Source organism: Canis aureus, chromosome 12 (assembly GCF_053574225.1).
Source record: "Canis aureus isolate CA01 chromosome 12, VMU_Caureus_v.1.0, whole genome shotgun sequence".
Lineage (NCBI taxonomy): Eukaryota > Metazoa > Chordata > Mammalia > Carnivora > Canidae > Canis > Canis aureus.
In genome coordinates this window covers 59,903,461-59,927,946 of record NC_135622.1, presented here as the reverse complement: position 1 = coordinate 59,927,946, position 24,486 = coordinate 59,903,461, and the positions used below count along the sequence as shown (strand labels likewise).

The 24,486-nt window shown below is 42.5% G+C and overlaps 1 long non-coding RNA gene across 1 annotated transcript in view; it reads left to right on the top strand.

Annotated features, from left to right (window-relative positions):
• The window catches only part of LOC144281308 (uncharacterized), a 158,389-nt gene extending 139,358 nt beyond the window's left edge, over positions 1 to 19,031 (top strand). The window contains exons 2-3 of the long non-coding RNA XR_013349879.1: positions 15,397 to 15,452; positions 18,509 to 19,031. This is a non-coding gene — a long non-coding RNA (uncharacterized LOC144281308). The remainder of the gene's footprint in view (positions 1 to 15,396; positions 15,453 to 18,508) is intronic.
• The last annotated feature ends 5,455 nt before the right edge of the window (positions 19,032 to 24,486 follow it).

Genomic DNA, 24,486 nt, shown 5'->3' with positions numbered 1-24,486 from the left:
TTTTTTTTTTTTTTTTTTTTTTTTAGTGGGAGGAGGGAAGCTAATACGCTTGTAGTAATAGTTTTCTGTATTTCTTATTTCTCTGGCCACTAAAGACTAGAAGATCTCCTCGTGTGACTGTTAGGTATTCCTTTTACAATTTGGATATTAATCACTCTCCTATTTAAACATCAAAATCATTTTCCCCCCATTCCTTTTTGGAACAGAGTATTTTAATTTTGAGGTAACCAAATCTTCTTCAATTCTTCCCTCATATTTAATGCTCTGGAAGTTGTTAAAAGTCCTTAGCTTCTCTTAAAAACAGAGAAGAGATTATCTTACATTTTAAAATTAATGTTGTGGTTTTATCATTGATACTTAAGCTGCGCAACACATGGCTCCGTGTGCCAGTCCTGGTCCCCGACCCCTTTCATACCTTTGATGCTTTCCTCCTATCTCTCTGATCCTGCCTCCTCCCCAACTGTGCTAGGGGTCTGTGGGATGTCTGAATGGCTGCCTTGTGATGGGGAGCATTTGTGAAGAGCTGAAGAGCTGAGCAGTACAACTGACGTAGCCTCAAATCCTTGAGAGTTGAGTCCATATGAATCATAAGGAAGGAGTTGCTACAATCCTGTGCCCACTGTGCTCTACCAAAATTCTACAAAAATTGGTCCTCGGTTGGCACAGTTCAAGTCCAGGTAAGCTGCTGGCCAAAGGCCAAGGGCACAAGCGAGGCCTCTGTGGGGCTGTACTCCTGCTTTGTCACTGGGATGTGGCAACTCTGCCATTAGGAAATGCAGAGCAGAGATGCACACGGGTGTCTCAGGCCCCTCAGGTCACCTCCAAGGAGCTAAGGAAAGCGCTGTCTTCAGCTTTCGCATCTGCCCCGTCCCATGACTCTTCATCCTCTCTGCCCATCTTGTTTCTTTGGCGTGGTCACTCCAACTAGGTGTACTTAGGTGCACCTTTTGCCACTTCTTGCTTTCTGCCCTGGGCTCCTCTGTCCCTACCAAGGCCACTACTGAGCTTTCCCATGCCTGCACGAGCCCAGAGGTCTAAGCAATTTCATAGGCATAGAGCAACCCTCCAACATCAGACAGTGGATGGAAGATGGTCCATAACTACAGCCTCCTCTGCCCCTACATTGTACAGGTTCCTCTGAAGTTCCCAATTGTCCCGAGTGGGAATTAGCTCTCTCTCCTTCCTTGTTTCACTCTGTCCTGATTCCACTTCCTAAAATAAACTCTCTGCATCCATGCCCCTGTCTGAAGCTCTGCTTTGAGGGTCCAGTGGCTAAGACAGAGAGATTGCTCCATACTGACCTTCACAGTTTATATTTATATTTATATTTATATCCTGGCCCCTGGTTCTCATCTGCTGATGGATCTCACAGGTCACATAGAATCAAATTCAGCCAACAATTCTCCTATTTAGCCTATGTTACAACCTGTATCTCATATTGAGGTTCCAACTGTGCAAACAAAACATCCTTGTCCCTGCAGTGCCCTCACTTAGTGTGGAACACAGGCAAGTGTAAAGGCGATTACAATGGAAAACTGCTTTTATAATTCAGCAAAGATCATGTTTTTTTATCTCAAGCAGCAGTAACTTCCAGCTGCCTCCATGTGCAGAGAAAGATTGAGGCAAGTCTGTTTGTAATGAGTCAGATGTAATAGAGAAACAGAGCACTGGACCAGGTCTGCCCATGTAGCCGGTGCTGCCCGGATGAACAGCACCATCCGGGTGCCCATGTAGCCGGTGTCCCCATGGCTGGCACCACTAATAGACCACAGCACTCTTGTCCTCCGAAGCTCACGGGCTCATTCAGCTTCCTTCTCATTAGAGTAAAACATGCAGCCACTGTACTAGGTCACATTTCACATTCACGATAAAGTCTATTTGCCTGGTGGACACTTCACATTTTGCAGGTGAGAAGACAAATCCAGGCAGAAGGAAAGACTTCCTCAAAGTGACCTTGCCAATCGATACCACAGTTTAGACAAAAACCCACAGACAGCTACCAGTGGGTGACAACTTGTAGCATGAACCCATGGCTGTGAAGAACACATGGTATAGTGTTCTTTCCTCCTGTGTTGATTTCTCATTCATTCATTCATTCATCCATGTAATGCTTGTTCTCCATTCATTTTTCATCCCTACTGGTACATAGGCAAACCTCACAGCCACTGATGTAATGTCCTTCCCCACTAATCAACTGGTTGACTAATTCTTTCATTCAGTCATATTTTTAGCAAACAAAACACCTTTGCAGAGAGTGAGAGCAGAGGTTACATATTACTCCGATTTAAAAGTCACAGAAACAAAAAAAAAAAAAAAAAAGTCACAGAAACACATCAATGTTATTCTTACTAGGCTCTGAGCATCACGCATGCAGGAACCACGTGTCAATGCCTACCATTTCTCCACAGCTACTGGGGTACTACGGCCAATTGTTTCTTGTCCTTCTCTCTCCTAAGTCAACAGTGGGCCCTGAGAAGCTCTGAAAAACTTGTGGTCTTAAAAGGAGCTTGCAAACCCTTAGGAAAAACTGTATATATCAGTCAGGGTTCAAATAAGAAAAGAAAGACATTAAGTATTTCAAACAGAGACAATTAGTGTAAAAGCTCTATTACTTAGGTAATGAGAGAGCTGCAAATCCAACCCCAGCATGGTGGCTAACAGAGGCACTAACTGGCCTAGGACGGAGAAGTAAAATAAAAGAGTGACATCGGAGGAGTACAGGGGCCAATGTCACCCGGGGAAGATTCAGCTAATGAGGACCTCTAGGATGGAAGACACGACCACTATGGGGGCCATCACCTGCTGAGAGAAAGATACAAAGATAGCCGGCTCCTCCCTTCATCCCAGCTTTCCATTTCCCAGGAGGGCTTCCTATTGACCAGACCCACCTGAATGCCACCTGCATTGAGGGCCTGGGAAACGCAGCCCACAGGGGTCAACTTCTGGGATTCAAAGAACAGCAAGACAAAGGAAATGATCTGCAAGGAGAGTCCCAAGACTCACATAAATCTCATGCTGCCTTCCAGTTCTAACATCTCAAAGTCTCTGAACAAGCATTGGTCAGACCCATGATTCAGAGCATGGCACATGGTTTCGGTAGACGTTCTTTTCATCTCAGAAAAGATGCCAAGAATATAGGATTCCAGACTCATTTTTTTTTCTAATTTGCTAAACAGATGCAAATATGCTATCCTAGACAGTGCTGTAATATCAGAGGCGCGTGCCTACACAATGGAGTAAAATAAATATTTGTGTAAGGAAACAGATTTGGGTTTCTAATCTTAAAAGGAGATTTTCTCATCAAGTTAAAATATAGGCTAACATATGTTATTAGAAAACAATGTACCTTTATTTAGTTCAGTGTCTTCCAAACAAAGTCTGCTTTCTCATGTATGCAACCATTGTAAATCCACCTGCCAAAGATAGCATGACAGAGCTGGGCAGGATCTCAGGAAGGAGAAGACCTTTCTGACAGGCATCCAAAGTAACAGAGTAGATGGCAAAGGACACAAAAGTCCATAAATGGAAAGCAAGATATTTAACATGAAATGAAAGGTTATATCGTATTGGAGCAGTCAAGCCATTAGAAAGTCAAGCCAGTTAGATTCACATCATTTCCACAGGACAGAAGGACAAGGCTGTACCAGAGTGGAAGGAAAGAGAACTGAATCACAAACACACACACACACACACACACACACACACACACACACACTGCCAATGGAAATATATATATAATTTATCATATACCATATATTAAAACCAGCACTTATTATGTGCCTCTGCATAATAGATTCCACATTAAATTATGTAACTTGAATAATTTCTCCATAACCATGTGACATACCTTCCTCATACAACTATTACTGTAAATAACACTTAGCTGAGAGAGACAAATGGCTTCTTCAAGGGCACTCTGCCAATAATTCGAAGACATTTTTGTAGGACTCCAAATTCTGTTCTTATCACTGTACATCACTATGTTATAGGCATACATTAGGAACCGATTTAAATAAAGTTTTAGATTCACCCAACCTCTTGGCATTTATCTATAACTTAAGCTAATTATACACCACAAAGTAGAAATGCTACACTGATTCTAATATTAACCGCTCTTGGGATAATCTGTCAAGAAATAAGGAACCTGAAAAGCCACTTAAGTTGGGCATTTGCATTCTAATGTTATTTTTGTTTTTACTTGAAAATTTGTTAAGACCACATAGCAAGCACTGTGCAAAGAGGCCTCATGGCACTGTTTGGTTTCGTTCTCTCAACGACCCCCAAAAGTGAGTACTGTGATCCCTCTCTCACAAAGAGGAAAACAAAGAGGGTGATTATTTTAAGCCTGCCCACAAACCCACAGGCTGGGCAGACAGATCCGGAGTCTGGACCAGCCATCTGACTCTGTGACTGAGGGTCTTTCCTCCATCCTCGCTGACACTTTTTCAATTCGGAGTCCCAATCTTGGTTTGCCGAGAAGCCCGCGAGGCCGAGCGAACCACTCACGATCGCTTCCAGAGGCCAGGCCAGGTGTTCAACTCCTGGCCTTGCCTGCTCTGGATTATGCTTACTGGAGGCTTTTTAAAAAGGAGATCTCACATAATAACCCTATTATTAGTATTATCATCATTATTATCATAATCCTTTCTCTGAAATAATTTCCGTAAAATATTTTTACTAAAGAAGAAGAGCACTTGAAAAAAAAATGCTAATCCATCCCCTACCACACAAACCCCAGATGGCCTTGTATTAAGTGGAGGAAGACACCATAATAATAACCCCGATTACCATCAATTCCACGCAGCGGCAGATGTGAAAGAGATAAAGATGCCGGGATGCTCCCATAGAAGTTCAGAAAATCCTTCTGTCCTCCACACAACACAAAAGAACAAATCCATGTTTAAAGAATAGGTTCTGTGCAGTCACATTTTCATCTTCCTGCATATCTATGCCCCAGATGGCCCCATGTTTAATGGGAGGAGAATAATCATCACTTTGTGAGCAATTCAGGGGAAATTACAGAAGTATGGAAACTGTCCTGTGTATCTTTATTCAATTTTCTCTCATTTCCCTAGCAGCGTGAACAAAAGGAGGGGTGCATATTTTTAGCTGAGGGTGCCATTTTGACTTCTGAAAGAGAGGACATCCAAAGTGACTTACGCTAAGACTCTTCTGCTCCGCTTCAGTTTGTAAACACAGGAGAATAAAGTAAGTCTGTTCCTTGGCTAGTCTACCTAAATTTCAATTAATCAAAATGGGTAGAAGTTAGTTTCTTGAGTTGCACTAGCCATATTTCTAGTGCTCAATAGTCACATGGGATGAGTGACTGCCATATTGGATAGAATAGATACTGAACATTTCCATCTCTGTAGAAAGTTCTATTGGATAGTTCTGTGCTAAATGCTGAGCGTACTCATTTTTTGAAACTAACTGTATTGACACCTAGAATCATGAAGTTTTTAAACTTAAAAGACTTTGGTCCACATGGAGCTCAACAATTCATTTTACATAAAAGAAAAACGAAAACAAAAGCCTAGTGACTTTTCTAGTAAGTAAGGCTGTCCCAGAAAGATGCTAGAGGAAAATCATCATGTCACGAGGTGCACTTATTCTCACACACACACTATTTGGTTTTGTTTTCTCAACGACCCGCACAGGTAAGAATTATTATCTCTTTTTCACAAATAGGAAAACAAAGAGGGTGATTATTTTAAGCCTGCCCAAAGACCCACAGGCAGGAGCGGAAAGAGCAAGGATCTGGACCAAGCAGATCATACTTTGTAAGATTCTCAAGGACAAAGGCAATTGCTTTTCCTTTGTCCATCCCTCGTGTCTAAAGCCACACCGAGCACACAGTGGAGATCCAGGAGATGTTTGATTGACAGTGGAGATCCAGGAGATGTTTGATTGATCTGGGAATATCAAGAGGAACATTGGGACCTAATTTCTAATCCATTAATCACAGTAGTAGGGTTCAGAGAATATTAGACATAGGCTGGGTACGTATTGGCAAAGAGTCTAGAATGTCACTTAAGTCACAGCCAGGCTACATCTGGTTTCCTGGAGCAGATATGGGCAGCCTGTGAACAGGTGCTGGGTATGTCCACCTGGGCAGGTGTTGACAGCACCTGTGATAGCCAACAGAGAGTTCATTCTGACCAACATGACACACATTCAAAGGACTCACGAGAACAACAGAAATCTAGGCAAAGCAGTTGGCAATGAGATTCTAGAATTCCTATCGGAATGTCTGTTGGGAAGCCGACCCAGTGGGAAAGGTCACAGTCAGGAGCTTGGACCAGTAGAAACAGCTCTTATTTCTCTCAGGAAGCTGGGAGTTTTTAGGAGCAAAGTTCCAGTTTCTAGATTAGGAATTTACCAGAGGAAGGCAGGACCTTGGCTCAGGAAGAAACAGAGAACAAAGCAACTCGCCCCAGGGAGGAACTAAGATCCAGCAAATGAGGCTGGTAAAGAGGTTTTCAGAGCAATTTTAGACTATTATTTGTCTTGTGGAACTAGTCTGACTTAATAAATGTGAATTTATGGTTGCATTGTCCTCACCTCTCTATCCCCCCGCCCATCCTGTTTCAGCTGAGAGCAGGGCAGAGCCAAGGGAACAGGAGGCAATCGGTGCCAGGAGGCCTCACTGTGGAGTGCTCAGGTCAGCCCAGGAGTGGGAGATCTAAGATTGGGGTAGCCCTCCATTACCCAGTGGGCATTAACCCTATCTGTTTGTGGCAAAAAGAAAAGAAAAAAAAAGAAAAAAAAAGCCACGAGGGGAAAAAAAAAAAACTCTATAAAAATGCATATATTAAAAGGCACTAAAGTAGTTAGCATAGAAAAAAGAAGGAATTCCTGTGATTTCCTGCCAATGCCTTTAACATTTCTATTTTGAATTACATATTGAGGATGGGGCTGCAGGCATTCACCAAAATATTGTCTATACTGATCCTCTGAGGGGCGTGATCCAGAGCAGCCAGGAGCTATCAGCGAGCACAGACCAAGCCAAGGACCTCATGGTCCCAAAGAAATCAGGACAGACAGCAGTGTGGGGTCCTCTGCAGCCGTTCTAGAAATTAGATCCCTCCTCAGCCTCCTCTCCCCTCATTATTTAAAGCAAGAAGCCTTTAAGTGTTTGAGCTTTAGAGCCATCTCCTCAAAGAGTTAACATAATATAAACCATCATAAAAGGGGAAAAAAAAACCCAGGGACCCATTTATACTCAAATTACACAGGAGTCGCTTGTCTCTATCAAGGCTCAGGAGTATTTGCTCTTAAAAGCTATTTTTTCCTCTGAAACAATAGTGCAGGTGCATTGCCTCTAGTGTACAACGCATTCATCCCGGGAGGCAGGAAGGTGATTTCACACCTGTTTCTTCTTTTTTATTTGCTCCTGGCCTGGCTAATTTACCCAATGTCAAGAATGGTGTGGCCAGAGTCTGTCAACAGGAATTACTGCCTTGCTACATAGCGCCCTTGCTCTGGGACTTTGGATGATGTGATGCGCTGCACACCCTATTCTGGAAGAATCTCTGTTTCACATCTTATGTGAGTGGAACTGAGTGTCCTAACAACTTAGAAGGGATTACGTGTCTGTGCTATTATACATATATGTGTACATGCGTACACGCACAGAGCCAAGAACCTACCTGGCATAGGGCATACACTGCTAATGAGGGATAGAGAAAGAAATAAGAGGTGTTATTCTGTGCTTTGATTGGTTAAGGTGATTCCCTGCAAAGGACATCTGATTGTCACTTCCAGAGAGGAAAGGGGAAGAAAAGAAATCTCAAATCTCTGAAAGCCAGAACTGTGCCATGTACCCTGGATCCAGAGAGGTGGACTTTTCACATCTCTCTGTAGCAGAACTTGGGGGGCAAACAGTAGGTGATGAAGACCGCGAGGCAGCATGTGGTATTTGCAGGAGAGAGCACAGTTTTGTTATATGGGGTGGTGGCCGCTCCCTACTTTACCTCAACTCTCTGTATTCCACTCATGTTTATTTTTTGATATGCTCTGGAACAGAATGGCCACATATTCAAAACTCCTTGGTTTAACATAAAACTTACAAATAATGAATCAGTAGCCCTATCATTTTTTTTTAAATCATGCTCTCTGCCCATTACAAATAGTTGACATTATCCTATTATTTATGTTTTCGGTATGATTTTGGCAATTCTAATAGAAAACCGGTATCTTATAAACTTGTCAACTTCTTTTCCCATCAAAATGTTTCTCTTGTTTATTGTCATGTGATGCCAATTCAGGTTACTCAGGAGCAGCTTGAGCTGCAAATTTGTTAATTTGTAAGTCAGTGCTTTGAAGGCTCATAAATTCTCTAATCAAACAAAAGGCTTTAAAGAAACATTTGATATTTTTGAATAAAGTGCACCAAATTATTGAATATAAACTTATTTTCATATTTTATGTTGCTTATTTAAATATTTAGAATATGGTTTTAATTGCCATGAAACTTCACTAAACATCCACCTGTCAGTAAAGAAACTGATTATTTTTTTTTTTATATTTGCATTCTCCTGAAAGGGAAACAGGTGTGAAAACCTGCAGGTATTTATCCACCAACAAAAAATAAAGGATATCTGTGAAATGTGGAGGAAGAAGTAAACATGAACGTAATCTTGAAGCTGCATGCCATAGGTATGCGATTCCAAATGCAAAATGCACAAAGAAATTCCAGAGGAGCAGGGAAATGCACCCTTATCCCTGGTGTGTACCTTGTCCTCCCATTGCCTGTAGGGTCGAGTCCAGACTCCTTATCCAGGGATTCAGGACATGTAAACATGGCCCCCAGTGACTTCTGCTTCATCTGACACTTCTACTCAAGCCCTGACCCTTCTGCATTTGTAATCCTCTCTGCGGAGGGCACTTACCTCCTTCCGGTCCTGCCACAAGTGCTCCCTGTGTGCCCCTGTTCCAGTCCTTCTCTGTTCCAGGATCATCTGTCCCCTCTGCTTCTTATTTGTGTAGTCATGGTTTGGACGCCTCTTTTCAGGCCCCAGTTATTCAATGAAGAATTGATGCCCAACTGTCTCCCTCATCTCCCCCATCCATGGAGCTCCTAGGCCTCCTCTGACCTCAATGGCATGGGCAGCACCATGGCAGTTGTAAATTGTGAAAATATTTGTGGAACACCTCTCAGACATCAGGTGCCTCATTAGGCTCTGTCTCTCTCTCTCTCTTTCTGTCTATGTATGTTAATTTAATCCTTGCAACAATCTTCTCATGTTTATGATAATATCAGTTTATAGATGTGAAAATTAATGTTGTGTCATTTTCTCAAGATCCTAAAGATTGTTCATGGAATTTCCTGATTTTCCATTTAATGTCTAGGGTATGTGCTGATGTCTCTTTTATCAATCCTGATATTGGTAAGTTTATGTCATTTCCATATTCTTCTTACTCATTCTCACTAGAAGTATCTCAATTTCATTGGCCTTTGCAAAGAACAAGCTTTTGGTATCTCTGATTTTTCTCTATTGGTTTTCTTAATTTCTGTGATGTCTGCTCTTTATTATTTCCTTTATTATGTTTGCCTTATGTCTATTTTGTTCTTTTATTTCTAATTCCCTTTTTTTTTTTAAAAAAAATTTTATTCTTTTATTCATGAGAGACACACAGAGAGAGAGAGAGGCAGAGACATAGGCAGAGACATAGGCAGAGGGTGAAACAGGCTCCCCACCGAGCAGGGAGCCTGATGTGGAACTGATCCCAGGATCCTGGGATCACACCTTGAGCCGAAGGCAGATGCTCAACTGCTGAGCCACCCAGGTGCCCCTATTTCTAAGTTCTTAAGGTGGAATCTTGATCATTGACTTGCAGTCTTGCTTTCTTCTAATTCAAGTATTTAGTGCTACAGTTTCCTTCTAAGTTGCATTCAGAGGGAAGACACAGGATGGGGTGAGTCTGCTCCATCCCACCAGAACTGGGACTCCAGAGCTTCAGTTTAAGAGAAGTAGGTGTTGTGGCAAGATCCTAGGCTCTGGGGACAAATTGTCTTGAATTCTTCCACTCTGCTTAACAAACTCTGTGTCCTTGGGAAAGCTCTTAGAAGTCTTACTTTCTCAAAAATAGCTGTAACAAAATGAGACCAAAAGTCCTATTTCTGGCCCTTCCATGAGAATTTATATAAGGCGAATGCACACTGCCTTTACCTAGAGTCTTGGTCCTTTCCATACTTCAGACCACTGAGTCTTGGCTGCCCTTCCCACATCAACATAATGCACAAGTAACCTGACACCCTCAGCCTTGGCTTGCTGACCTCTGCTCCATGCACACTTCTTTAATATTCAGTTTTAGTTAGCATTTATCAGTCACCTACTTCATGCCAGACATTGTGCCAATGATTTCCCCACGTGTTAGCTTTTAGTGCCAAATGCATTTGTGTAGAGGAAGTTGTTACTATCCAAGTTTTTAGAAATAAAGACAAGTGCTCATCAAAGTCACGCAATGTGTATGGTGTAAAGACGAGATTCAAATCCATAGTAGCTTGACTATATACTATACTATACTATAGTAGTATCGTGCTCTCCTCAATATAGTAGAGCTGCTCCTAGTGTTTTCCATTTTGTCTGCCTAGATTTCTCATCATCAGCTTCTTCATGTCCTCTGAAGCCTAATTGTCTCCTCACCTGGATTGTGGATTCTAGGCTGGAGGTTCATCTACCGTGACCACTTGAGATTTGGCTCTGGTGCTCCCATGGCCCAGCCATCCTCAAATCAATGTATCTTCCAACTCCAGAAGAATGGCAGGGCACAGCGAAGTGAAGAGGGCACTGCCTAATTAAACAATCACTCACTACTTAGGGATACATATTTTTCTAAAAATTCCCCCAATGCAAACTGTTTTCAATTTATTACAGGAGGGATATATATATATATATATAAAATTTTTTTTTTTAATTTTTATTTATTTATGATAGTCACAGAGAGAGAGAGAGAGGCAGAGACACAGGCAGAGGGAGAAGCAGGCTCCATGCACCGGGAGCCTGATGTGGGATTCGATCCTGGGTCTCCAGGATCGCGCCCTGGGCCAAAGGCAGGCGCCAAACCGCTGCGCCACCCAGGGATCCCTATATATATATATATTCATAGCTGAATGGAGAATTCTTTCCTACTGACTATTACCATTTCAATTTTCCAGTCAAGGACAAATCTGCTTTTTCTAAAACATAAAACCAATTTTTCTAATTCCTATATACTCTGTGGGTCTGTCACAGATATATATCCTTCATCATAATGCTTTTCTAAGCAGTGAATCTATAAGCCCCTTGACTTCCCTTCTCCTCAGAGTCTGTCTGAACCAAGGCAGACTTAGGAATTAATGCTCTAAGCTTTCCACTGGCATCTCATTTCCACTGTAGACAACCCTGAAAGTTCTTTACCTTATTAAAGTCAACATGTCTTGACTAAGAAGAGATGAGTATAACTAGGGAGACCTGAGAGCTGCTTCCATTTGGATCAGAAACAAGTGTAGAGAGGGAGGATCTAGAGGCAGGAGTGAGGATGGGACTGGGGGTAGTACTAGGGGCACAAAGGGAGGACAGTGGGATGGTTAATCTTATGTGTCAACTTGACTGAGTGTTGGGGTGCCCAGACATTTGGTCAAACATACTGGGTTTATCTTCGAAGATATTTCTGGATGAGATTAATATTTGAATCAGTTGACTGAATAAATAAGATCACCCTTTTTAGTGGGGGGTGGGCCTCATCTAATCAACTGATGACCTAAATAAACAAAAAAGGCTGAGTAAGAAGGAACTTTGCTTGCCTGAGAAAACATTGATCTTCTCCTACTTTTGGACTGAAACTTATATCATTGGCTCTCCTGGTTCTCAGGCCCTCGGAGTCAGATTGGAATTACACTGTTGTCTCTCCTGGGTCTCAAGCATCTGAACTTGGGCTGGAACTTACACCATCAGCTAGCAGCCTGGTTCTTGACCTCTAGACTAGAACTGTGACTACTCCACTGGCTCTCCTGGGTCTCCAGGTTGCTGACTGCAGGTCCTGGGACTTGTCAGTCTCCATTTTCACATGAGCCAATTCCTGATGACTAACTTCTCTCTCTCTTCCTCTCTCCTGTTGGCTCTTTTCTGGAGAACACTGGCTATTATAGACAATGAGTGATGTAAGTTAAAGGAGACAAAAGTGAAAGACACTGGTCAAGTCTAGGTTCCTTACACTAACTAGCAGTATGCCTTATAAGTCACTTACCTTCTCTGTTCTTTTTTTTTTTTTTTTTTTCTTTCATTAAAGGTTAGTGATGACATGACCAGGGGGTTACTTAGGGCCCTTATATCCCAGGATGTTCTAAAAGAAGCTGTGAGTATGGTAAAGAGTCTCTCTTTCTATACTGACTGTGGCCCAAAAAACAAATTGAAATTTGGTGACTGAGAAGCTAGGCCACATTTGTTTGTCAAGTCAGGGTTATAAAGGATTCTTAGGTTCTCAGGCCAGTCCTCTAAATCCTACTAATCCATGATGAACTTGTTGGTATAAGATTTGAGAAGCAAGGGAGAGAGGGAACAGCAAAGGAGTTTCCCCAAATGTTGCTGAGTATGGTATCCTCCTACGAACCCCCTCCTCCATGGTCCCATGGTCCACTCATTGCTGTTTAAATAGGCCTCACTTCCCAAGAAGTTCTAGGTAATGAAATCACCATCTCAATTCATTCCCCATTAAAAATTTTCAAAGATCATTCCTTTAGCCCCACTTCATTCTGCTAACCAGTAAGAGAAAAATAAGTATAGTAGTTCACTAAGAAAAAAAACAAAAACAAAAACAAAAATGAGTGAGTAGAAGTCCTTAATCTTACTTCCAACCATTTTCATCTTAAAGAGACTAGTATTGACCTAACATTTAACAAGATACCAGCTTTCTCTGTAAAATAAACATATTTTTATTTTTGGAAGAGTGGAGGTATTTGGGACATGTAATTAGTTTTGTAGACAAACCAAATTCACCAAGGAGAAGTCTCAGATAGGTGCTTTGAGGTTTATGTTTCCCTATCTTCAGTAGTACACAAAAGTTCTTAAAGGCTCTAAATGTCCACCCTCTTGTGGCAGGGGGCACGAGCTCCAGTAGAAATGACAAGTGAAGTAGAGCCACTCATGTGCAAGTTTGGAATATTAGATATTTCTAAAGAATCTACTCAGCATTACCCTCCAATATCAGAAGGCTTCCTGAGATTCCTTGGGTTTATGTTTCTCTACCAATTATCCTTCTCACTGTAATCATGGCTTTTCCTGTTTATTTCTGAGTAAATCATAAAATCCATGTCTTTTAGCCTGTCAAATTCCCGACACATTCAAGTCTGTCTGTAGATGCTTACCTAATCATTGTTTCAATGAATGACCAGTCAACACTCTGGCAAAAAGCAAGAATTTATTTCTAGGCCTTTCTTAAATTTCCAAGGTGGTATCTAACCCCCACTTAATCACACTGTACTGAGAACCACTGAGATATTGAAATATTAGACAAGACATGGGATTTTCATAGCCAAACAGAGGGCTTTATTTTCCCTCACCTCTCAAGTCTACCTGGGGGGGTTATGAGCCATTCTTGTTGTTGTTGTTGACTTCACATATTCTAAACAGTAAATCTGGAATTGTTGCCATGTTAAAAATTTGATGGTACATATTTTGTTTACTCACTGATTATTTAACTCAAAAGTATCTATAAAAAGATAGAGTAGGGATACTAATTAAAGTGCCAGCTAAAAATATCAGAAAGAGTGAGGATAAAGTGGCAAATAAAGAGAAGCATCCCCTCCTCTCATGAAATGTACTGTCCTCTGGAAGAGCAGACATTAAAGAAGTAACTAACTATGGGTTAACGACCGAACTTTAGAAGTAAGAATAAATACAAATTCTGCCTTTAGCTGTATGGAAACTCACAACTTGATGACTATACTTCAAAGTAGTGAAATCAAAGCTGGAGGGGTTTTAAAAAATATTATCTATTTTCTTCTGTAAGGTGATTATATAGTTTTTATATTGAAAAGCTTGGTAATTATGGATCATATGCTGACCCATAGAGCATTAAAGACTCTTGAGTAAGAGAAAATATAAACCGATTTGAATGATACACACACACACACACATAAGTGTCTGTGAAATCTGGTGACATCTGAATAAAGTCTGTAGATTATATCAGTATTGATCCCCTGGGTTCGATATTGTGCTATAGTTATGTCAGGTGTTTCCACCGGGAAGAGCAGGGAAAAAGGTAGAGGAGATCTCTCTGTACCGATTTTATAAATATTTCAGATTATTTTAAATTGTGTCATAATTATTTCAAAATAAAGCACTAATAAATAATATTCAAGATGTAAATGCTGCAATCTCAAGTTGTTTCTTCATGTAGAAGACTGGAGAAAATGACCCTGGTTTTGTTATAATGCTGGGGTTGTGGCCTTTCCTCCCTTTAAAACTATACTTGAATGTTTTATACTATATTTTCCACAATATTTAAATACAGTTTCGGGCACCTGGGTGGCTCAGTGATTTAGCATCAGTCTTTGACTCAGGTCGTGATCCCAGGGTCCTGGGATCGAGTCCCACATCAGAGCCCCTGCAGGGAACCTGCTTCTCCCTCTGCCTGTGTCTCTGCCTCTCTCTTTGTGTCTCTCATGAATAAATAAATAACATATTTAAATACAATTTCAATGCTATTTAAGTCATGTTAAAAGAAAATATAGCTTAAAAACATATTTCCCTTAGGAAAGAATCTGCTTTGACCGGTTTCTTGCTACATATTAAGAAAGAATATGAAAGTTCTGTAGAAATCTGTCAAAAGCCAACCCATTTCATCCACCTGACTCTGTAAGCTTGTCTTCTCTGCCATAACATTGCAAGGGATGGTAGAGAACCTTGTTGAAATACTTGATAAATCATCATTTTTAGGTTTCAAACTTTATCTCCCAAATCTGGGTCCTGCTCACGGAAATGAAGCCACATGCTTATCCTGAACAAGACTCAGTTATTACAACGACTGCCCTACTTATTCCTCAGCTGTGGTGTTTGCGGTGCTAGCAGGCAAAATGAATGTCAATAGCTCACCATCCTTTTAGCTGTTAATGGGGTTATTTTATTTTTGTGGGCTTTATCAGAATAAAACTTGTTTTTCACTTTCACATATGTATCGACTGTGTACCTTGCTGTTATTTTAGCAGTAAGAATCTATAGCCAATGATATCATGGGTTTTCCACATGCTAAGTAATCCTTTTGTGGCTTTTGCATAGTAAATCTATGTTAGTAACATTCAGGACTAGCCATTCTCCCACACATTTTAGGTACCTATTACTAATCCAAATAAATGTTAGTTAAACATCAAATTTACTTCTCTTAAAAAACAAATCGTATCTGTTTCTATCACAGGTAGACCCAGGTTTTGACACACCACATGCTTCTGCCAGAATAAAGGTGCCGCCGAGGTAAAGGAATCCAGCACTTTCCTTTATTTGTTTTATGCATGTGCATAGTCTCTGGAGCCTGAAGGTCTAATAAAATAGTAAGTAGATAAATACTTTGGGAAATGCATTGAACTTTTCATCACAATGCTCCCCCAAATATCATTTGCTTCCGGTTTCCTTCAGAACTGAAGAGTACGTAACGACAACAATGCTTATATAGTGTTCGTTACATCCCAAGCACTGTTCTATATGCTTTATATATTTTAACTGTTTATCCTTACAGCAGCCCTATGAAGTTGATAATAATTTAGTCCCATTTTGTAGAGAAGGAAATTGAGGGTTGGGAAATGTATCTTAGGTTCATACAACCACGGAAAAAATAAGTTTGGAGTCCCTAACACAATGTTGCTCTAGAATTTACACTCCTAATAACTATGCTAGATTGCCCAATAAAAAAAAAAAAATCCCTAGTTCTCGGGGGTACCTGGGTAGCTCAGTGGGTTAAGCGTCTGCCTTTGATGCAGGTCATGATCCCTGGATCCTGGGATCAAGCCCCGTGTTGGGCTCCCAGCTCTGCAGGAAGTCTGCTTCTCTCTCTCCCTCTGCCTCTCCCCCCTTCTTGTGCTCTCTCAGGGGAGAAGTACCTATCTCTCTCTCTCTCAAATAAATAAAAAAATCTTTAAAAATAAATCCCTAGCTTTCATATTCAAGTACCACCACCATTTGACTGTGTGCAACTTTGCAAACCTCATTTCCCATGATTCTGCATCTCTGGCTAAGTAGAAAACCCACTGCTCCCCAGACAAGTCTTTCCAGCTCCATGAACTTGTCCATCTGGCTTTTGCTTTCTGTAATGTCCCCTGTTTCTATTCAACACCTCGGCCATCTGGGCCCTGTGTACCACGTTTCCTAGCGCTATCAAAAACTTCCCAAAGCCAGCTGCCACCCAGAGACAGAGCTACCAGTCTTTGAAGGGTTGCTCATTCCTTGGCAGTGACATTGATGATTGCAGGTTGGAGGCCCCCCTTCCATTTTGGTCCTCTGAGTATCATACATCTTTGATGCTGGTGGAGCCCAGGGTGCCAAGAGGAGCATTGATGATGGAAACTGAATTAGATGAAGGTTCAGACTAGGTTTCATAAGACTCCTTGCAGGTCTACCTTTGGAGATTAACCCAAGTGTCATCACAGTGTATCACAACAAACAAACATCTAGGAGGGAATGCCTTGGGGATTTATGGGGCACAAATGAATGAATAGCCAACAGGCTGGTAGAGGCAGAGCACAACCTGGGAAGACTTCCTAGAAGAAGTGTTACCTGGGCAACATTTTGAAGACAGAAAAGGAATTTGCCAAAAAAAAAAAAAAAAACCGAAAAAAAAAACAGAGGTGAGGGTAGGCTGTCTGTATGAGAAGTCACTGCAGGTGGAGAAAGCAATCTTTTGCTAAAGCACAAAAGCAGAAGCAAGTATGTAGGCAACTACATGTCGCTTGGGTTTGTTACATGCACCTGTATATGTGCATATGCGTAACATGTATGTGTGTGTACGTGTCCTGGCACGGCGACGGCTGCTTAGCACCTGCTCAATAAAAGCCTGGGTCTTCCTGCTTTTATTTCCATACCTCCCTCAGCCCTGCCTCTTGCTCCATATGCACAGGTTTGGGAACTTAGCATCCATTTTTTAAAAAGATTTCTTTATTTTATAAAGAGAGAGCAAGAGAGTGAGAGAGCACGACCTGACGGGCAGAGGGAGATGAAGAAAGAATCTCATGCAGACTCCCTGCTCAGGGCCGAGCCTGACGTGGGGCTCGATATTACGACCCTGAGATCATGACCTGAGCCGAAACTAAGGGTAGGATGCTCAACCAACTGAGACATCCAGGTGACCTGAACTTACATTTTGTAAATGAACTTTTGTTCTCTTCATGCAGACACCTTGAGCACACCTCTGAAATCTTTGCTTGAGGAAACTAAAGTCGATAAATTCTGCTTCTCGTGAGAAAGAAAATTTTATCCAAACTATCCATAAATGTTTTTCTGTTTCAATGAAACAGCATGGCATCACCATACTCTACCTGCAAATCTCAAGGTAAATCCTAAAGGTGGTTCAGGATTTCTGAACGCTGTTTTATCTGAGCCCTTGATTATATGCCCTGCCTCCCCCTGCCCCCTACCCCCCACCCGCCGTCTTTGGTGCAGTGGTCAGTGTAAGATGTGTTATCACAATTACAAATTAATAATTTTTTTTGCATCAAATAAAGTGATTTGGTAGATGCTTCCCCTGTGCAACAGTTTGCAAAATGTATTGTGCTTTTCGAGACAGACATTTTATGAATAGGTACAAAATTCGCAGGACTGCAGTGTAAAATTGCTGCAATTGATTTGATAAATGGCTGCCATTTTACTTGGGAAAATATTGGCGTTGCTGTACTCCACTGATAGGAGAACACTCTTCAAGAAAGCCACGAGCTCTGCTCCTCCGGGTCAGCATCTCAAAACAATTTACAGCAAAATTAATACAACTTAAGAAGAAACTTGAAAGGAAAGTCAGAACAACCACCTTCTAAGCAGAAGATTCACTAATCCAAAACAGAGACAAAAGCCTTAATTAAATACCAAATCAGACCAGCTTCTTTTTTTTTTTTTTTTTTTTTTTTTAGGAGAGATTTTCAGCCTTTCGGTGATTTGCGTATTCTTAGAAACAAAGGAAAGGGAGCTGCAGAGTGTGAGGGCTCTGCAGACAAACAGCCCCAAACTTCATTTTCTATATAGCAAAGTGAGCGAGGGAAAAGATTGTCATTCAGCTAATAAATAGGTATTGTGTTCTTGAACTCCTGCTGACTGCACGAGGGAACAATACACCAAATGCCTTCTTGTGGCTTCCTCATCTGGAACCCTCTGTCTGCCCATCGGATTCTTGTCCAAACGCCCCGCTGGCAGCTGTCACCCTCCAGATTTGCAGAGATGAGCTCAGTGGCTGTGCCACCAGCACAAGTTGGAAGAAAGCTCATTTCCACGGAGGAAGACAGGGAGATGACAGGTTTCTTTTGTTGATGTTTTGTATTTTGTTTTTCCAGGGCAAGACAACTCACTTGGTGGACATAACAAGCAATCTGGCCTCCACATCGACAATCCAGATGGCTGTTAGTAGCTGAGCGGGGCTGGCCATCAGCAAACTCAATCCAGCTCCTTTATTACGGGCGACCTTCTCCCTGTGGCCTGCAAGCCACATGGTCTTGTCTAAGGGACTGTGTGTTTTGAATGTAATGGGTGTTTTTCAATTTCTAACATCCACACCTCGGTTCATTTTTAAAACTCATGTGCCATTTGGAAATGTGCTAGATGGGAAACCGTGAATAATATCCTGTTTTGACATCTTCCTAAAGCAAAGTGCTCATGAATCTTGAGGCATGTGATCTATTAATTAATGTAGGCATTGATCAATGGAGAGCTAAACCCAGGTCTGATCTGACTCCCTGCATGGCCTGAGACTGGCGCCCCTGCCTGGAGTTTGCTCATCTCTGGAGACAGAGTCATAGGTCCCTCCCAGCTTTCACAGAAATGGATTTGTCTAATTAAATTAAGTCCGATTCTATTCAATTCACTATATTTCAAATATGTATCTACACAGTGTCAGAAACTCACGGGTAGGTGGCCCATGTTCTCAGGGAGCTCAAAATAACACTTTATTCAATTAATTTTACTATTTAGTCTTGACCCTGAGTTGTTTTCAAAAGCATCCATGAAGCCAAAGAAGAGGACCTGAAATAATGCAGATATGCCAAAGCACTAAACAGAGGACCCAATCACTACGTATAGAAATCTCTAGAACACAGTGCAATCCTGTGAAGTAAACCCTGAGTTTCACACCGAGGCTATGGCTGACTGGCTGTGGGAGAAGGGAGACTCAAAGGGGGTGGAAAGAGTCAGAGAACTTGAAGAAATCTGAGAACAGAGCCCACTGAACCTTCTCTTACAGGAATGAAAGGGGACATATATCCAACCTCAAGAGGTAGGGAACAGAAAGAAAGAATAACTCCAATCCAGAAATGCTAAGGGGTGTGTGAGGCTCAAGCTTAGGAAAAACCAACAACAAGCTAAATGTCCAAAGATCCAATCACTGAAAGAATATAAGTACCGCTCTGCCGTTAATGAGGAAAACCAACACGGCCTTTCCAGCCGCCTCATGGTCTCTAGTGTCCAAGTCATCATGGTCACGGTGATGGCCAGGTGCTTGTGTTTGGGACTAGAGTGTCCAGGTGCCGTGAACCAGCAGCATCAGAGGAAACAGCCCACCCTCCTTCAACCTACCAGGGGTGTGAGGGTGGGGGCTCCCTACTTCCCAGGACCCTGGGAAAGGCTCTCAGGCCCTTTGGATGGTCCTTGGAGTGGAAGATAGATTTCCCAGTCCATTCCTCAGGCTAATTCTGCCCTTTGATATGGCCACAGAGTCCCCCTGGCTGGTACCTTGACTCTTAATTTTACTGATAAAATGAGCTCAGGAGGACTGTTCAGAAATGTTGGTGCATCCTAATTTCTCTGACACTATTTTTTCCTAGTCACAGGTACTGAAGAGCAATGACAAAGGCGTTCATGTCGGCAGTGCAAACACCCCTCTTGGTTAGCTGTTATGAGATGAATCCCCTCCCCACTCACCAACTCAGTTCCTAAACTGAAGCCCAGACCTCCAGTATCTCAGAGTGTGAGCATAGTTGGAGATGGGTCCTTTGCAGAGGTAATTAAGGTCAAATGAGGTCATGAGGATAGGCTGTAATCCAATATGATAGATGTCCTTATAAGAAGAGATTAGGACATAGAGGGGGCGCCACATGAGGACACAGGGAGAAGGTGGCTGTCTGCACACCAAGGACAGAGGCCTCAGAGAAACCAACCTTGCCGATAGTTGACCTCAGACTTTAGCCTCCAGAATTGAGGAAATACACTTCTGATGTTCAACCCACAAAATCTGTGGCATGTTGTTGAGGGAAGCTCTTTCAAACTGGCATGTCCAGGGGCTGGCTTGGGTTGGTAGCCCCAGAAGCAGCACCAGAGCCACCTCTGGCGATGCCGTCTGGGGCCCTGGAAGGACACATTGGAGCAAAACCAGGACAGGGACGAATGAGAAGATCCTGGGTGTCTGGCTGCCCTTATATCACAAGCGCATAAATACAATTATATTTGCCAATTTTTCCTCAATAAAATTGCGTGTGGGTGGTATGGTTTGCTTAAAACAGGGGCCCCGACCATACCTACACATTTGAATCACCTGGAGAACTTTTTACATGCCTGACACCCAGGTTACCTTCCAGACCAAAGAAATCAGAATCTCTGGAGGTTGAGAGCCAGGCATAAATAATGAGTTAGTTCTCCACAGGATTCGAATACATACGCAGCTGTGTCTGAGAATAGCTGGTTTAAAGAGATAGAAGTTTGTTACAGTACCTGAGCACCGATTATTGCTCAATGTATCTCTCTGCTATTGGTCTTACCTTCTGAAACCTGTATATCACACTGCGGCCCCGTTACCTTGCTCCGAAACTTATATATCACATAATAAATTCGTTGCTTGGATTATAAAGATAGTCAAGACTTTTTCTCGCTTTCAATGACAAGGTGAAAAGAGAAAATGTCTAGATCAAAACAAAAATAAAATAATTAACAGTACAAAGTAAATAAGGCATGACACGGCATTTTGTCAAGAGTCCAAATTCCAGACAGTAGCACAAACTCGTATTTTTGGGTGACAAACATTTTCACTGTCTTAACTCTTTAAGCCCGTGACAGCTTTCAGCTAACTCTGCAGGTAAGTGTTTCTGATTCCTATCCTTTTCAGGCTGTGTCAAAACACCTTTAAGTCAAAAAGATGACTTGAAAGCTGTTAGACGTAATTAAAATAACGGCACAGTTGCTGCTTTTGCTTTGGACAGATTTTTAACACAACCACATCCCCCACCCCCACCCCCCGACATGATCGATTCCAAGGATGGCCATAAACAAAAATTAGTCTGATGTTAAATCTTCTCTTGATAGCATTAAGCAGTTTTTATCTGAAAGAAAAGTTTCAAGAGGGGGAGCTAGTTAGCTAATTGATCACAGATTGTGACTGAAATGTTGCAGGAAGGGGATGCTTTCAGAGTTTAAGGAAAACCCTAAGAAGGCAGTGTTCCCACGTCCCATTGCTACCCCTGCCTTCCCTATAAAGCAGGCTGATTACTGAGGCTCGCACTCCAGCCCAGCAGGGTAGCTGATTAAGGCTTGACGAGCAAAAAAGCAAATCGGATTTTTAATCATGCGTCTCACAGAAATGGAAGCACAAAAACCAAAAGAATTGCCATTACACTCTGAGTCATGCAATTTAAAGCAACTAAGAGACTAGGTGCTCACACACAAGCTCTGTGGTTATAGCCTTTGGACCTGGTTTGAGCAAAGTCATCAGTACTTTGACGATATGAAAACCAGCCTCCTCACACCTCCCTGCGGTGTATCTCCCGTCTGCTAATGGGTGGTAATTCGTAAGATGGGCTCAACAGCATGCAGCAGCAGCTAGGCTCATTTGTTCTAAGAGGGGCATGTGGCCAAGTTACTTTTATCCCATTTTCTCTTTTGTCCTCCATTCTGTCCCTCTCTCCCCACCCACTCCTTAAACCACCCTATCACCTCCCTCCCTCCCTCTCTCCATCTTCTGTCCGCATTAAAAATAATAAAATAAAAAAAATCAAGATCAACAGCCATAGCTGCCTTTGTGGTTTTTCTGTTCATTTTGTCATTTTCTCACTTGTTTAGAAAATAAATTCCACCCACACTCACACCTGTGCAAGCCCCACCCCCCGGCCCCCGCCCTAAGGAGGCAGGCGAGAGCCAGCCTCTGAACAAACATCCCCAAGAGGGAAGATCATCATGACTGTGTGTGTCTGTGTGTGTGAGAGTGTGAGTGTGTGCTTATTTGTGGGTGATGTGAATAGGATATACTAATTGATTGTTCATAGGTATCTAAATCAAGATAGATGCTCCCCAATACATTCAACACATATTGACCATTTTATAGGAACACACACCCTGAAATGTGTTTGCAATTATGCGTACACATACATGAACTACAGGATTACATCTCTCATGGGTCCTAGAGCAGAGAATAAAATAGAACCTGCACCTCACTTCACAGGGACCTCCCCTGCAAGGCTGGTCTCCCAGCTAAGGTGGTAGGATGGGGTGTGATAGTCGATGTCTGTGTCTCACTGGGGCAAGTTCAAAGTTAAGACTTAGAATCTGAGAGAGTCAGATCTGAAGCAGGGCTGCACCACCTCCCAACTCGGGCGCCCTTGGGTACTCAGTTTCCTCAGAGCTGAAACAAGGGGAAAATCTGCCTCTTGAAGTTTTTCTGTGTGGATTGAGATCCTATGTATAAAACGGTAGAGCCGTTCCCACATACGTGTAAGCGTGCACCGTGTGATGTAAATGTACTTTGGGGAAAGTACTTTCCAATGTACATTGTCTTGAATTCGTCAGCCATCTGGCTGTCCCTTGTGATCTCTCAAGAGTCCTTCTCTAACATTCTTATAGCAGGGAGTTTGGTCAATACAGGTGGGGTGAACTGGAGTGGGGAGGAAATGAGGTGATGGCTACTGTACAGCTGTGAGTCTTGAGCTACCCCCCAAGATCCTTTGCACATGTATTTATTGAAGCTAGAGAATGACATGCTTGTAGGCAAGAGGTGATAAGAAAGGTAGAAGAGGTAAGTCTAGCTCCAGATATGGGAGCAGATACAGTGGCTTGGAGGACAGGGAGGAGGTGGGCGTGTGGAGACCCCGGAAGCTGATGTCAGGTGCATGTGGCTGTGGCGCTGCCATCGCATGGTTGTATTCAGAACCAGGAACACCACAGCTCCAGACACGGATTTTAAAGCAAAAGAAACTTGAGACAAAACACTTGTACTTGCTACTTACTCACTGAGCCCCAGATTCTTTATCTACAAGATGGCAGTTAGCCACATGGTGCTTTCTAAGAGAAAGTGCTGGAAATTGCATTGAATGGAGGATATAAACCACCTACTTCAGTGCCCTACACAACCTGCTGCTTCCTAAATGTTGCCTTCCTTCTCACCCTCCATTCTCCTCTTACCTTTTCCTTCTATCCAATTTCCCTCCCCTCCGTCCTCTCATAATCCTGGAACATCCAAAGCCAAAGACATGGAGAAACTATCCTCACTGTGTTCTCCACCGTGGGTCTGAATATGGGAGTGGTCACAGGGGAAGAGACTGGGTCACTGAAGCTCATGCAGAATGTGTGTGTATCGGGGGGACACTCATGGACATTATGATGCACCAGCAAGACTGTCTTTCACTGAAGGACTGGTTGACCCTGGGGGAAGAGGCATTGGTGGGCAGCCTTTCAGAGATTGCCTTGGCTTCAGATAGCTGGCCCCAGATGGTGCCTCCTCTGGTAAGATCCACGTGCCTGACTTGTCCCTAGTAGGAGCTGGGGATGGGGATGAGTAGTAAGACATTAGCCATCTCAACCCAAGTCAGAGTCTTCAGAAGGGCCGTTTTGGCTCGCAAGGTTCCCATAAGAGACGTGAGGCTGCCCCGGGTCTTCAGTGAAGCTTGGTCCTCCCTCTGCTCCCTTTCTCTTCCCTCCACAGGTGTGGATCCCAAGACACTCCTTGATAAACTCTCTTCATGCTAAATTATCAGACTCAGTTTCCCCGGAACCCAACTTCAACAGGGAGTAACAGAGATTCAGTCCCTCTGCACTCATTGTTTCTGAAATATGTGTGCTTACAACTAGAGACATAGCCATTGGAGATGAGATCCCAGTCTGAGGACTCTGCATGCCCTATATGGAGACAGAATTTTTTCCAGCAAAAGCGCTGGTGCATTCCGAGGCAGAGATAGGACTTTGTCCTGTAGGGTGGCAGTCACATACAGGGGATCAGTAAAAATATAAATATGTTTATTATGATTTTGTACAATACTCATTTCTTCCAGTGATGACTAGCCCACTAGACACTTTCCACTCTGGAGTCCTCATGTCCATTTCTCTCAGCTTTATCTGAAGA